Source organism: Oryctolagus cuniculus, chromosome 1 (assembly GCF_051225735.1).
Source record: "Oryctolagus cuniculus isolate XC-2025 breed Fujian yellow rabbit chromosome 1, ASM5122573v1, whole genome shotgun sequence".
Taxonomy (NCBI): domain Eukaryota; kingdom Metazoa; phylum Chordata; class Mammalia; order Lagomorpha; family Leporidae; genus Oryctolagus; species Oryctolagus cuniculus.
Genome location: NC_142867.1, coordinates 13,414,609 through 13,427,848, shown reverse-complemented (window position 1 = coordinate 13,427,848; position 13,240 = coordinate 13,414,609). Strand labels below are relative to the sequence as shown.

At 40.2% G+C, this 13,240-nt stretch overlaps 1 long non-coding RNA gene across 1 annotated transcript; it reads right to left on the bottom strand.

Moving 5' to 3' along the window:
• Positions 1 to 2,280: 2,280 nt before the first annotated feature.
• Positions 2,281 to 12,969, bottom strand: LOC149128303 (uncharacterized). The gene is made up of 2 exons (XR_016216878.1): positions 12,876 to 12,969; positions 2,281 to 2,515 (listed from the first exon to the last, which is right to left on the bottom strand). It is a non-coding gene; the product is annotated as an uncharacterized LOC149128303 (long non-coding RNA).
• Positions 12,970 to 13,240: the final 271 nt, after the last annotated feature.

Here is a 13,240-nt window from a genome sequence, read left to right as displayed (position 1 = left end):
ACCCAAAGGAAATTAAATTCGAAATTAAAAGAGCTGTCTGCACCTCAATGTTTATTGCAGCTCAATTCACAATAGCTAAGACCTGGAATCAACCTAAATGCCCATCAACGGTAGACTGGATAAAGGAATTATGGGATATGTACTGTTAAAAAAAAAAGAATACTATACAGCAGTAAAAAACAATAAAATCTGGTCATTTGCAACAAAATGGAGGAATCTGGAAAACATCATGCTGAGTGAAATAAGCCAAACCCAAAGGGACAAATATCATGTGATCTTCCTGATTGGTGACAACTAACTGAGCACCAAAAGGAAACCTGTTGAAGTGAAATGGACACTATGAGAAACGGTGACTTGATCAGCCCTTGCCCTGACTGTTGATGAACAACTTAATACTTTATCCCTTTTAGTATTTTTTGTTCTACTTAATACTATTTGTTGAACTCTGTAATTAATACACAATTATTCTTAAGTGTTGAAACTTAACTGAAAAGTGATCCCTGTTAAATATAAGAGTGGGAATAAGAGAGGGAAGAGATGTACAGTTTGGGAAATGCTCAATCGGAATTGCCCCAAATGGTGGAGTTAGAAACGTGCCTGGGGATTCCAATTCAGTCTTATTAAGGTGGCATGTACCAATGCCATCTCACTAGTCCAAGTGATCAATCTCAGTTCACAATTGATTATAATCATAGGTTAAGAGTCAAAGGGATCACATAAATAAGACTAGTGTCTGCGAATACTAACTGATAGAATAAAAAAGGGAGAAAACGATCCCACATGGAAAGCGGGATACACGGTCGGGGCGCCAGATTCTGTCCCGGTTGCCCCTCTTCCAGTCCGGCTCTCTGCTGTGGCCTGGGAGTGCAGTGGAGGATGGCCCAAGTGCTTAGACCCTGCACCCGCATAGGAGACCAGCAGAAGCACCTGGCTCCTGCCTTCGGATCAGCGCGATGCGCTGGCCGCAGTGCGCCAGCTGCAGCGGCCATTGGAGGGTGAACCAACGGTAAAGGAAGACCTTTCTCTCTGTCTCTCTCTCTCACTCTCCACTCTGCCTGTAAAAAAAAAAAAGAAAGAAAAGGAAAGAAAAAAAAGAATAGTGTGACATACTTTGATACTATTTTAAATTTTTCTATGCCTAACATTTTTGAACTTTTTATGATTTTGTTATGAATAACTCATTACTTCAAATTTCTGAGTCTTTGTGACTTTCTTTATAGTATTTCTACAAAGGAAATTCTCTGAACACTGACGAGTGCTAGAATAGTTAAGTATTGGTGAGGTTCATACTAATTTGAGTAGTAACATTTTAGATAAAGGTTGATAAATTCTTATTAATAAGACTTTAAAAAGATATTGTTTTAGCAAATGTTTGATGAATGTCTACAAATACTATCTACTTAATTTTCCTAAAAGTTTGTTGTTGACCAGAATATCATTATTCAAAATTAACATTAATAACACCAGTTGAATATTTGCACATTAGTTCTGGATTTTGCTATTGTTTTATGGAATTGGCATGTCCAGAAATTCTTTAAAGTGACTAAACTGGTAATACTTTGAAAAATTATATTAAGGAGTTAGCACAAACTTGTCTCTAGAATCTAAATAAGTTATTATTAGTAGTTAAGGAGAATATTTTATGGAAACTCAGAACTATATAACTTTGAACCAGAAAAAATAGTCTAAACAAGAAAGAACAAAATTATGCAGAAGAGAAAGAGATTATTTGAAACTTCTTGGAGAATCTTGTCTCAGTGGTCATTAGTGGAGGCTAATTAATTTATGCAGAGTTTTTTGTTTTGTTTTTCTTTTTCTTTTGGGGCAGTCAACTTTTATGATCTGTGTGCTTTGAGAAGTTCCCAACCTTTTGAGATTTTAATGGGTATAGTTGTTCAATTCCTACCAGCTGGGTAAGTGGGTAAGTTTGCAGTGTATTGGCAGTCAGGAGTGCCCAACAGGGTCCTCAGCAAGGCCCCAGGGAAGTCTTTCCTGAATTTCTTCTCCAGAATTACGTACTTTTAGGTCATGGAGAGACTAACCACGTGACGGATGAGGAAAAGCAACCTGTGTCTATGGAAGACAACACAGAGTGTATGGGGGTGTCTTTCTCAATATCTACCTAGATGCGATTATATAATGATGGAATCCAGTATTGGTAGAGTTATTCCTTGTGATCTGGGCCTGCTGATGAGCAGAACACATATCCTTATATTCTTATAAGGGGATAGGATTCATCCATGAACTGAATGAAATACTGGTCACATGAAACAACACAGATTTGTCCTGGCATTTTATTCATTTATTTGAAAGACAAACTGACCAAGAGAGGGACACACACACACACACACATACATCCATGGTTTGGCCAGGTTGAAGCTAGGAGCCAGGAATTCCATTCGATTCTCATCTATCCAGGAAACCAAATACGTGGGCCATAATCTGCCACCTCCCAAATACGTTAGCAGGAAGCTGGATCAGAAACACGGAGTAGCAGGGACTGGATCCAGGCTCTCTGAAATGGAATGCAAACATACCATCAATGGATTAATCTGCTGCACCACAATGCCCACTCCACTCCATCATCTCTTTTTGTTAAAAACACTCAAAATTTTCAAACACACACACACAGACACATGACATTATTGCCATCTACAGTCACCTTACTGTGCAATAGAACACCAGAACCATCTCCTATGTAACTCTGGCTTTGAACTCATTACTCAGTCTTTTCCCTTTCCACCTTCCTCCTCTCCCCCAGCCTCTGTTATCACAATTGTATTCTTAACTGCTATGAGATCAATTTTTTTGATTCAACATGTGAAAGAAATCTTGTAGTACTTGTCTTTGTGTGCCTAATTTCACTTAATATAATGACTTCCATGTTGGTTCAAATGGAAAGATTTCATCCTTTCTAGGGCAGAATAGTATTACACTGAGTATATCACGTTTTCTTTATTCATTCATCAGTAGTTGGACATGTAGATTGCTACCACTTAGTGGGATAAACATGAGAATGTAGGTGCCTTCAACAGATTGATTTCATTTCGTTTCGCCATATGCCCTGTAGTAGAATTGCTAAGATATACGGTGGTTATGCTTTTAATTTTTAAAAAAGATTTATTTATCTGATAGGCAGAGAGAGAAAGAGAGAGAGAGATGTCTTCTTTTTTTTTTTTTAAAGATTTATTTATTTATTCAAAGTCAGAGTTACACAGGGAGAGGAGAGGCGGAGAGAGAGAGAGGAGATATCTCTTTTATCTGCTGGTCCATTTACCAGTTGGCTGCAATGTCTAGGGCTGAGCCAGGCCGAAGCCGGGAGCTTCATCTGGGTCCCCATGTGGGTGACTGGGACCCAAGTACTTGTGCCATCTTTTGTTGCTTTCCTAGGCTATTAGCAGGGAGCTGGATTGGAAGTGGAGCAGCTGGGACATGAACTGATGTCCATAAGGCTTAACCTGCTACACCACAATGCCAGCCCCTCTTTTAAGTTTTTTTTTGGGAATCTCCATACTGCTTTCTATGACGACTATAATAATTTATATTCCCACTGACACTGTACAAGTATTTCCTTTTCTCCATATCCTTATCAGCACTTATTATCGTTTGTCTTTTTCATAATAGCCATTCTAACTGGAGAGAGGTTACATCTCACTGTGATTTTGATTTGCATTTCCCTAATGATGAGTGCTATTGAGGAATTTTTCATGTATCTTTTAGCCATTGGTATATCTTTAAGAAATGACTTCTGCCGGCGCCGCGGCTCAATAGGCTAATCCTCCACTTAGTGGCGCTCCACACCGGGTTCTAGTCCCAGTCAGGGCGCCGGATTCTTTCCCGGTTGCCCCTCTTCCAGGCCAGCTCTCTACTGTGGCCCGGGAAGGCAGTGGAGGATGGCCCAAGTGCTTGGGCCCTGCACCCCATGGGAGACCAGGAGAAGCACCTGGCTCCTGCCTTCAGATCAGCACGGTGCGCCGGCCGCAGCGCGCCAGCTGCGGCGGCCATTGGAGGGTGAACCAACGGCAAAGGAAGACCTTTCTCTCTGTCTCTCTCTCTCACTACCCACTCTGCCTGTCAAAAAAAAAAAAAAAAAAAAAAAAAAAAAGAAACGACTTCTTCAGGTCAGTTGCTCCCTCTACCAATGGATTGTTTGATCCTGTGCTACTGAGGTGAGTTCTTTATACATTCTGGTCATGAACACCTTATCAGATATATAGTTTGGAAATATTTCTTGTTTTAAAGATTTACTTATTTGTTTGAAAGGCAGAACAAAGAGAGAGGGACAGAAAAGGGGAGAGGATGAGATAAAGATAGAAATAGAGATAGAGATGATAGAGATGGAGGTGGAGAGACAATATTTCACCCACTGGCTCACCCCCCAAGTTGCATCAATAACAGGGGCTGGATCAAGATGAAGTCAGGCGGAAGGATCAGGCCATCAAGGAGAGAGGCGCCTTTCTCTGAAGGGAGGAAGGAACCTCCACTGTGATATGCCCTTGACTAAACAAATTCAGAGTCGGTGAACTCAAGGGGCTTCCATAGCCTAGGCAGCTCATAGCAAGAGTCTCGGGTGATTGCTGACATCATAAATAAGAGTGCCAATTGTTAAATCAACAACGGGAGTCACTGGGTACATGCTCCCCACGTAGGATCTCTGTCCTTAATATGTTTAACTATGAAACTCAAAAACAACAGTACTAGTCGAACAATACCCTATACCTGGTTTGGTTGTGTGAGTGCAAACTGTTGAAATCCCTGCTTAGTATATACTAAGTTGATCTTCAGTATATGAAGGTAATTGAAAATGAAACGTGATGAAGGGCAGGATGGGAGAGGGAGTGGGTGAGGGGAGGGCCACGGGAGGGAGGGAGGTGGGGGGGGAGCCACAACAATACAAAAGTTGCATTGTATATTCTACTTAAAACTATTGGTTGAATTAGGTGTTTAATTAATGCTATAACTAGTACTCAAATAGTATTTTACACTTTGTGTTTCTGTGTGGGAGCAAAATGTGGAAATCTTTACTTAATATACGCTAAATTGATCTTCTGTATATAAAGATATTGAAAATTAATCGTGATGTGAAGGGGAAGGGGAGAGGGAGTGGGAGAGGGGAGCGTTGTGGGTGGGAGGGAAGTTATGGGGGGGAGGAAGCTATTGTAATCCATAAGCTGTACTTTGGAAATTTATGCTCATTAAATAAAAAAAATTAACAAAAAAGATGAAGTCAGGAGCTCAGAGCTCCATTTGGGCCCCCAGATGGATGCCAGGGGCCTATGTACCATCTTCTGCTGCCTTCCTGGATGCATGAATAGGGACCGGGATCAGATCAGAAGCAGAGCAACCAGGACTTGAACTTGCTGCTCTCTCATAATGCTGGCCCCAAGTTTCCAAATATTTTCTGCCGTTCTATAGGCTGTCCTGTCACTTTATTGATAGCTTCTTTTGCTGTGTGGGATCTTTTCAGTTTGATAAAATCCCATATGTCTAGCTTTGCTTTTGTTTCCTGTGTTTTGGGGTCTTATCCATGAAATCCTTGTTCATTCTAATGTTCTGAATCATTTCCCTTATGTTTTCTTCTAATAATTTCAGTTTCAGGTCTTATATTGAGATCTTTAATATATTTTAGTTGATTGCTCTGGTAATAGATGGGGTCTAATTACATTTATCTGCATGTGGATATCCAATTTTCCCATAACCATTTATTGAAACGATCTTTCTTTCTCCGATCCATGTCTTCAGTGACTCTGTTGAAGATCCGCTGGTTGTAGATGAGTAGGTTTACTTCTAGGTTTTCTATTCAGTGAATTTTCTATCTTCTGATATTTTCTTTTTGTTAATAGCTTGCTCTTTCACTTTTAACAATCCCCTTTAATATATCTTGGAAGATGGGTCTAGTAGTGATAAATTCTGTCAGCTTTTGTTTGTCTAGGGATTTCTTCATCTCTCCTTTGTATCTAAAGGATAGCTTTGCTGGATACAGTATTCTTGATTGGCAGTTTTCTTTCAGTATTGTGAAAATCTCATTTTACTTCCTCCTGGCCTATACAATTTCTGCTGAGAAATGATTTCTGCTGTCAGACCAGTTGGGACACACTGTGTGTAATTTGTTTCTTTTCTCATGCATCCTTGAGAATCGTCTCTTTATCTTTAAATTTAGAGACTTTGATTATATCATGCTTTGGGGTAGACTTGGTTGAGTTGTATCTTGCTGGTGACACCTGATATTTCTATACCTGGAACGTTGTATCTTTAGGTTTGGGAAGATTTCTGCTATTATCTCTTTAAATATAATTCCTTCTTTCTTTCACTTATTTATTTATTTGAAAGAGTTACAGAGAGAAAGGAAGAGATGAGAGAGAAATCTTCCATCTACTGGCTCTCTCCCCAGGTGTCTGCAACAGCCAGGACTCAGCCAGGCTGAAGCCAGGAACCAGGGGCTTCATCCAGATCTTCTACATGGGTAAAAGGCCCCTAGGCACTTGGGCCATGTTCTACTGCTTTTCCCAAGCCATCAACAGGGAGCTGGATCAGAACTGGAATAGTTAGGACATGAACTCTTGCTCATGCAGGGTGCTGGGTGTCACGACGGGTGGCCCTCACTCATGCAAGGTGCTGGGTGTCACGAGGGATAGCCCTATCCATTATGCCACGATGCAGGCCCCTTTGAAAATACTTTCTACCCCAGTGATCTTCCCAAGTCCCTCTTGGCGCCCAGTAACACATATTTGCTCCTTTAACGCTGTTCTGAAATTCCTACAACATTTCCTCCTTCCTCTTGATTCTTTTTTCTCCTCTGAGTATTTTAAAATAGCCTGTTTTTGATCTCCCTACTTCTTTATTTATTTATTTTTTATTTTTTAACTTTTATTTAATGAATATAAATTTCCAAAGTACGACTTATGGATTACAATGGCTTCCCCCCCATAACGTCCCTCCCACCCGCAACCCTCCCCTTTCCCACTCCCTCTCCCCTTCCATTCACATCAAGATTCATTTTCGATTATCTTAATATACAGAAGATCAGCTTATCCCTACTTCTTTCTTCTCTTTGATCTATTCTGCTATTGATGCTTCCTATCATGTTTTAAGTTTTGCTTAATTGACTTCCCAACTGAAGGATTTCTGCTTGGTTTACAATTACTTCCATCCATATGCTAATTTTCTGTTAGAAGTAATGAATTATTTCTCTCTATATTTTCTGAATCTCACGGAGTTTGTTTAGAACAGCTCTTTTAAATTCAGCATCAGAATTTGTATCAGTTACTGCCTGTTTGATTCCTGAAATCTTACTTTATTCATTAGGGAAGGTCATGATTCCTTGAAATTCCTTGATGTTCGTTGGATGCCAATATGATCTGTGCATCGAAAACTTAGACATTTTTCCCTGTATTCATAATCTGGCTGTTTTTGCGTTAACTATTTTGCAGAAATTCTAAGGTGACTGCCTATTTTCGGAGCCTGTGAACTGTGCTGCCTTGTCAGCACTAGATGGCGCCCTAACGTGAGGTCTGCGGCAAGTCAGCAGTTAGCGTGTTGTCGCTGTTCCAGCACCAGAGGGCGCCCAAACCCAGGCCCATCCCACAGTCAAGCAGGCACCAACGCGTAGGGCATCAGCAGTGGACAGAGACTTTGGCGCTTTATCTGGTGGGGAATCACCACAGCGGGCCTGGCTTGGGGTCCAGACCAAGTCCTACCGTACTGCCCATTGGCGGGAGTCTTGTTCTGTGAGGCTCCGGGAAATGGCGGTGTCGCCTGTCCTTTGGCCTCTTGGCTGAGGAAGGTTTCTACAGGCTGGATCTGAAAAGCTGACTTGGGAGCAAGGGTCCTGGAGCTCTGCTGGCTCTGGGATTTAGCGTGTTGGGCCTCAGAAGATACCATGTGTTTCTCCTGATCGGAGGTGACTAATAGAGTACCTAAAATGCGAGATAGTGGAGCGAAATGGACGTTTTGATATTGGGTGTCTATTTACAGCCCTTTTCTGTTGCGGAACAGTGTTTTTTTTCTTCATGCTATTTATTGAAATCTTTTACTTAGTGTAGGATTTAACCTTATGCTCATTAAGTAAACTGAAAATAGATCTTTGCAAAAGTTAAGAGTGGAAATAGGAGAGGGAGGAAGTAGAGGGGTGGGAGTATGTGGACGGGGAGGGAGGGTAGGGTAGGAACTATCACTAAGTTCCTAAATCTGTGTATATGAAATACATGAAATTAGTATACCTTAAATAAAATGAAAAAAATAAAATCACACACACACACGAAGTGGTGGGCCTAGTACCGGGTTTCAAGTCCAAATATGAAATTAATTCTCTCTCCCTCCCCTAGGTGGGAGGCGTGCTGGAGCTTGAGAGGTAGGGGAGTGATTGATGTGGCAGTTCTTCTACCTTCTTCAACGCATCTTTTCTTCTTATTGATTATAGTATTATAACCAATAACATATACTATTTTTTAAATTTATTTGACAGATGGAGTTAGACAGTGTGAGAGAGAGAGACAGAGAGAAAGATCTTCCCTCTGTTGGTTCACCCCCCAAAATGGCTGCTGTGGCAGGAACTATGCCGATCCGAAGCCACGAACCAGGTGCTTCCTCCTGGTCTCCCATGTGGGTGTAGGGGCCCAAGCACTTGGGCCATCCTCCACTGCCTTCCTGGGCCACAGCAGAGAGCTGGACTGGAAGAGGAGCAACTGGGACTAGAACCTGGGGCCCATATGGGATTCCAGCACCACAGGCAGAGGGTTAACCAAGTGAGCCACGGCGATGGCCCCAACACATGCTATTATTATTTCTTATTATTACCAGGCTTCCTTAGCTCTTATAAAGGTGGCTCACGCAGGAACAGCTGTTCTAACTGGTGTCTCTATGGGGATTGATTGCTGGAGCATTTCTCTCAGCCACCATCTTGGCCCCCATCTCTTGATGAATGATCTTGAATCTGGGTTGTATGATTTTCATCCATTTGTATTTGATGTTGTCATTGATAGGTAAAGACCTACTGTTTTTACTTTGTTATTGGTTTTCTGGTTAATTTGCAGGTGCTTTGTTCCTTTCTCTGTCCACCTTTGTGATTTGATCATTTTATATAGTGCTAATCTTTTATTCCTTTCTCTTTATTGTTTGTGTATCTCATGTAATTTTTTGTTTTGTGGTTACCATTGAGATTTACATAAAACAGTCTATTTAAACAGAATAACTTCTGTCACATAAAACACTCTATACAATTATTCCTCTCATACCCCTCCCTCCTCCAGTTTGTTTTTGGTGTCACAACTTAAATCTTTAAATCTTCAATTCCTTAACCACATATTTAAAATTTAGTTATTTTGACCATTTTTGTTTATAACCTTCATACTAGGGATGTGTGTGACTTACACACCATCATTATGGTAGTGGAGTACTCTGCATTTGACTGTGTATCACTTCTTTTTTCATTGTTATTGTATTCTTATTTTTATTTTTTAAAGATTTATTTATTTTACACAGAGAGGAGTGGCAGAGGGAGAGAGAGAGAGAGAGAGAGAGAGAGGTCTTCCATCGTTGGTTCACTCCCCAGTTGGCCGCAATGTCTGGAGCTGCGCCGATCTGAAGCCAGGAGCCAGGAGCTACTTCCAGGTCCCACACGGGTGCAGAGGCCCAAGAACTTGGGCCATCTTCTACTGCTTTCCCAGGCCACAGCAAAGAGCTGGATTGGAAGTGGAGCAGCCTGGTCTTGAACTGGTGCCCATATGGGATGCTGGTGCTGCAGGTGGCAGCTTTACCCGTTACTCCACAGCTCTGGCCCCTGTCCTTTTTCTTAAATATATATTTTCTCCATTTTACTTGTTTTGGGTCAATTTACTGTTCTTTACTTTTCTTTTTCTAGTTATTTTTTTCTTTTTCTTTCTTTTTTTTTTTTGACAGGCAGCGTTAGACAGTGAGAGAAAGAGAGAGAGAGACACTTGGGCCATCCTCCACTGCCTTCCTGGGCCACAGCAGAGAGCTGGACTGGAAGAGGAGCAACCGGGATTAGAACCCAGGGTGCCGGGGCTACAGGCGGATGATTAGCCTAGTGAGCCGCAGCGCCAGCCCCTTTTCTAGTTTTAATGTAGAAACCTAAAGCAATGATCTAAGAGTATTCTTATTTTCTAGTAAGAGTATAAGCACTTATTCCTATATATTTCTCACGGCTTTAGTTGTATCCAACAAATTTTGATATGTTGTAATTTTATTTGCATATAATTAAAATTTGCCTAATTTTTTTTGACAGGCAGATTTAGACAGTGAGAGAGAGAGAGAGAGAGAGACAGAGAAAGATCTTCCTTCCGTTGGTTCACCCCCCAAATGGTTGCTACTGCTGGCGCGCTGCGCCGATCCGAAGCCAGGAGCCAGGTGCTTCCTCCTGGTCTCCCACGTGGGTGCAGGGCCCAAGGACTTGGGCCATCCTCCACTGCACTCCCGGGCCGCAGCAGAGAGCTGGACTGGAAGAGGAGCAGCCGGGACAGAATCCGGTGCCTGAACTGGGACTAGAACCCAGGGTGCTAGCGCTGCAGGCGGAGGATCAGCCAAGTGAGCCGCGACGCCGGCCTAATTTTCCTTATGACTGAATTACAGTTTCTTTAAAAATGTGCTGTATCGTTTATAGAAAATTAGGAATCTTTCAGATACTTTTAGTTTTTGAAATTTTAATTCTGTTAAGAACATAGTATTGTTCCAATTCCTTAAAAATTCTGGAAAATGTTGAGTATCTTGTTAAGCATTGTATTTGTACTTGAAAAGAATATGTATTCTGTGGTTGATGAGGGAAGTACTTTGTATGTGTCAAGTAGTTCAAGTTGGTTAGTAGTATTTGTATTGTTGAATTATTCCTGTATACCCATGTGTTTACTATCTATTCTATACATTACTGAGAAAAGAGTTTTATCAGTTTTTAAAAAGTAATTTTTGGCTAATTTTAATAATTTTAGAATAAAAATTAATTGAGGTACTTGGGCAATAGTCTAAAATTTTAGATATATTATTGTGAAGAAATATAAAAAATAAAAACATTACTTCTAGATTAGGCCATCAAGGAGAGAGGCGCCTTTCTCTGAAGGGAGGAAGGAACCTCCACTGTGATATGCCCTTGACTAAACAAATTCAGAGTTGGTGAACTCAAGGGGCTTCCATAGCCTAGACAGCTCATAGCAAGAGTCTCGGGTGATTGCTGACGTCATAAATAAGAGTGCCAATTGTTAAATCAACAACGGGAATCACTGGGTTCATGCTCCCCACGCAGGATCTCTGTCCTTAATATGTTTATCTATGAAACTCAAAAACAACAGTACTAGTCGAACAATACCCTATACCTTGTGCGGTTGTGTGAGTGCAACCTGTTGAAATCCCTGCTTAGTATATACTAAATTGATCTTTGGTATATGAAGGTAACTGAAAATGAAACGTGATGAAGGGCAGGATGGGAGAGGAAGTGGGTGAGGGGAGGGCCACAGGAGGGAGGGAGGTCGGGGGGAAGCCACAACAATACAAAAGATGCATTTTATATTCTACTTAAAACTATTGGTTGAGCTCTGTAATTAATACACAATTACTCTTAGGCGTTTAATCAATGCTATAACTAGTACTCAAATAGTATTTTACACTTTATGTTTCTGTGTGGGAGCAAAATGTGGTAATCTTTACTTAACATACGCTAAATTGATCTTCTGTATATAAAGATAATTGAAAATTAATCGTGATGTGAAGGGGAAGGGGAGAGGGAGTGGGAGAGGGGAGCGTTGTGAATGGGAGGGAAGACACGGGGGTGGGGGGGAGGAGGCTATTGTGGTCCATAAGCTGTACTTTGGAAATTTATGCTCATTAAATAAATTAAAAAAAAACATTACTTCTAAAGGGTAGTGACTTATTTGATCAAAACACACTGAATGAATGTCTTCAAACGTCACAGTATACTCCATAAATATGTATAAGTAAATGTTATTAAAATATATTAAATCCTTATGAAACGTAAAATATTAGAATTACTTTAAAAAGAAATACTGAGATCATTAAAAATATCTTTTAATTCCATTGTTCTTCAGCAAGTTGACAGTGTTGAGGGCATTGCAAGTACGTAAAAGAAATTAGAGATTCTTTAAGTTCTATCAGTTTTTGTCCCATGTGCTTTGAGGTTTTGTTCTGAGATATGTGTGTTTCACTGTTTTATATATTCTTAGTGAATTAACATCTTTATCAAATATAAAGGCACTATTTTTTCCTAGTAATATTCTAGTCCTATTTCAACATATATTATTATCTAAAAAACTTCTGTGGAACAAGATTATCAATTCATTTCTAAAATAAAATTTTGTTCTCACCTAAAATTGCACAGAATCATATGGTATTTGACAAAATACTGATTAATGTATAATTAACTTCAAAGAATTATGTGGTTGACCCCTTATCATCCACATGATTACTTAGAAAGAACAAATTAAACATTAATGTGGTAGCATTAGTCAACTTTGCAACTCTGGGAAAACATCCAGTGTTACATAACATAATTCTAAGAAGCGGGTACAAGGGAATGTTTTTGAGTTTTCACATAATAAATAACATACCAGGGTCAAAGCACAACATCACTACTAACTATTGGCAAGAATCTGGGCAATTCTTATAAAAGCCTCCATATCTTCTACATATACTTTGATGCAAAATATCTACCTTGTATCAGGTGATATGAACTATCAGGTGATATTGTATCAGGTGATATGAACTACCTTGTATCAGGTGTTATGAGATGCAACACAAGTAAATTCCTGGCCCAGAATTGATGTTCCGTGATTCTGATTCCCACCTCTTTCATACGCAGTTACTAGTCCTTTCTTACAGGTCCCCCACCCCGTCCCGGAATGTTCCACTCTTACCTGTAAGGACTTAGGAAGGCACTTTCTCAAAGATTTCTCTAGCATCTGCAATGGCTAAAGTCTGAAAATGGAACATTTTGGCAGGTATCTTAGCCTAAAAGAGGAATAAGAAACATCAAGAAATGAGAATGACCTGGAACACATTTGTAAGCAAGAGGCCGTTCTAGTTAGTGGTCTGGCCTTCATTCCTACTATTTCATTGATGCCCTATTCACTAATATTTTCTATAAGTCCAAGAAAGAACAAAAGTGGTGGAAGACACTAGCCTCTCTTTACAAAGTTATTTTTAATTTCATTTTTAAAATTTCAAACTATTTCTGATTTTTCATTTTCATTTTTATACTTCCAAGAACTCCAATAATTAA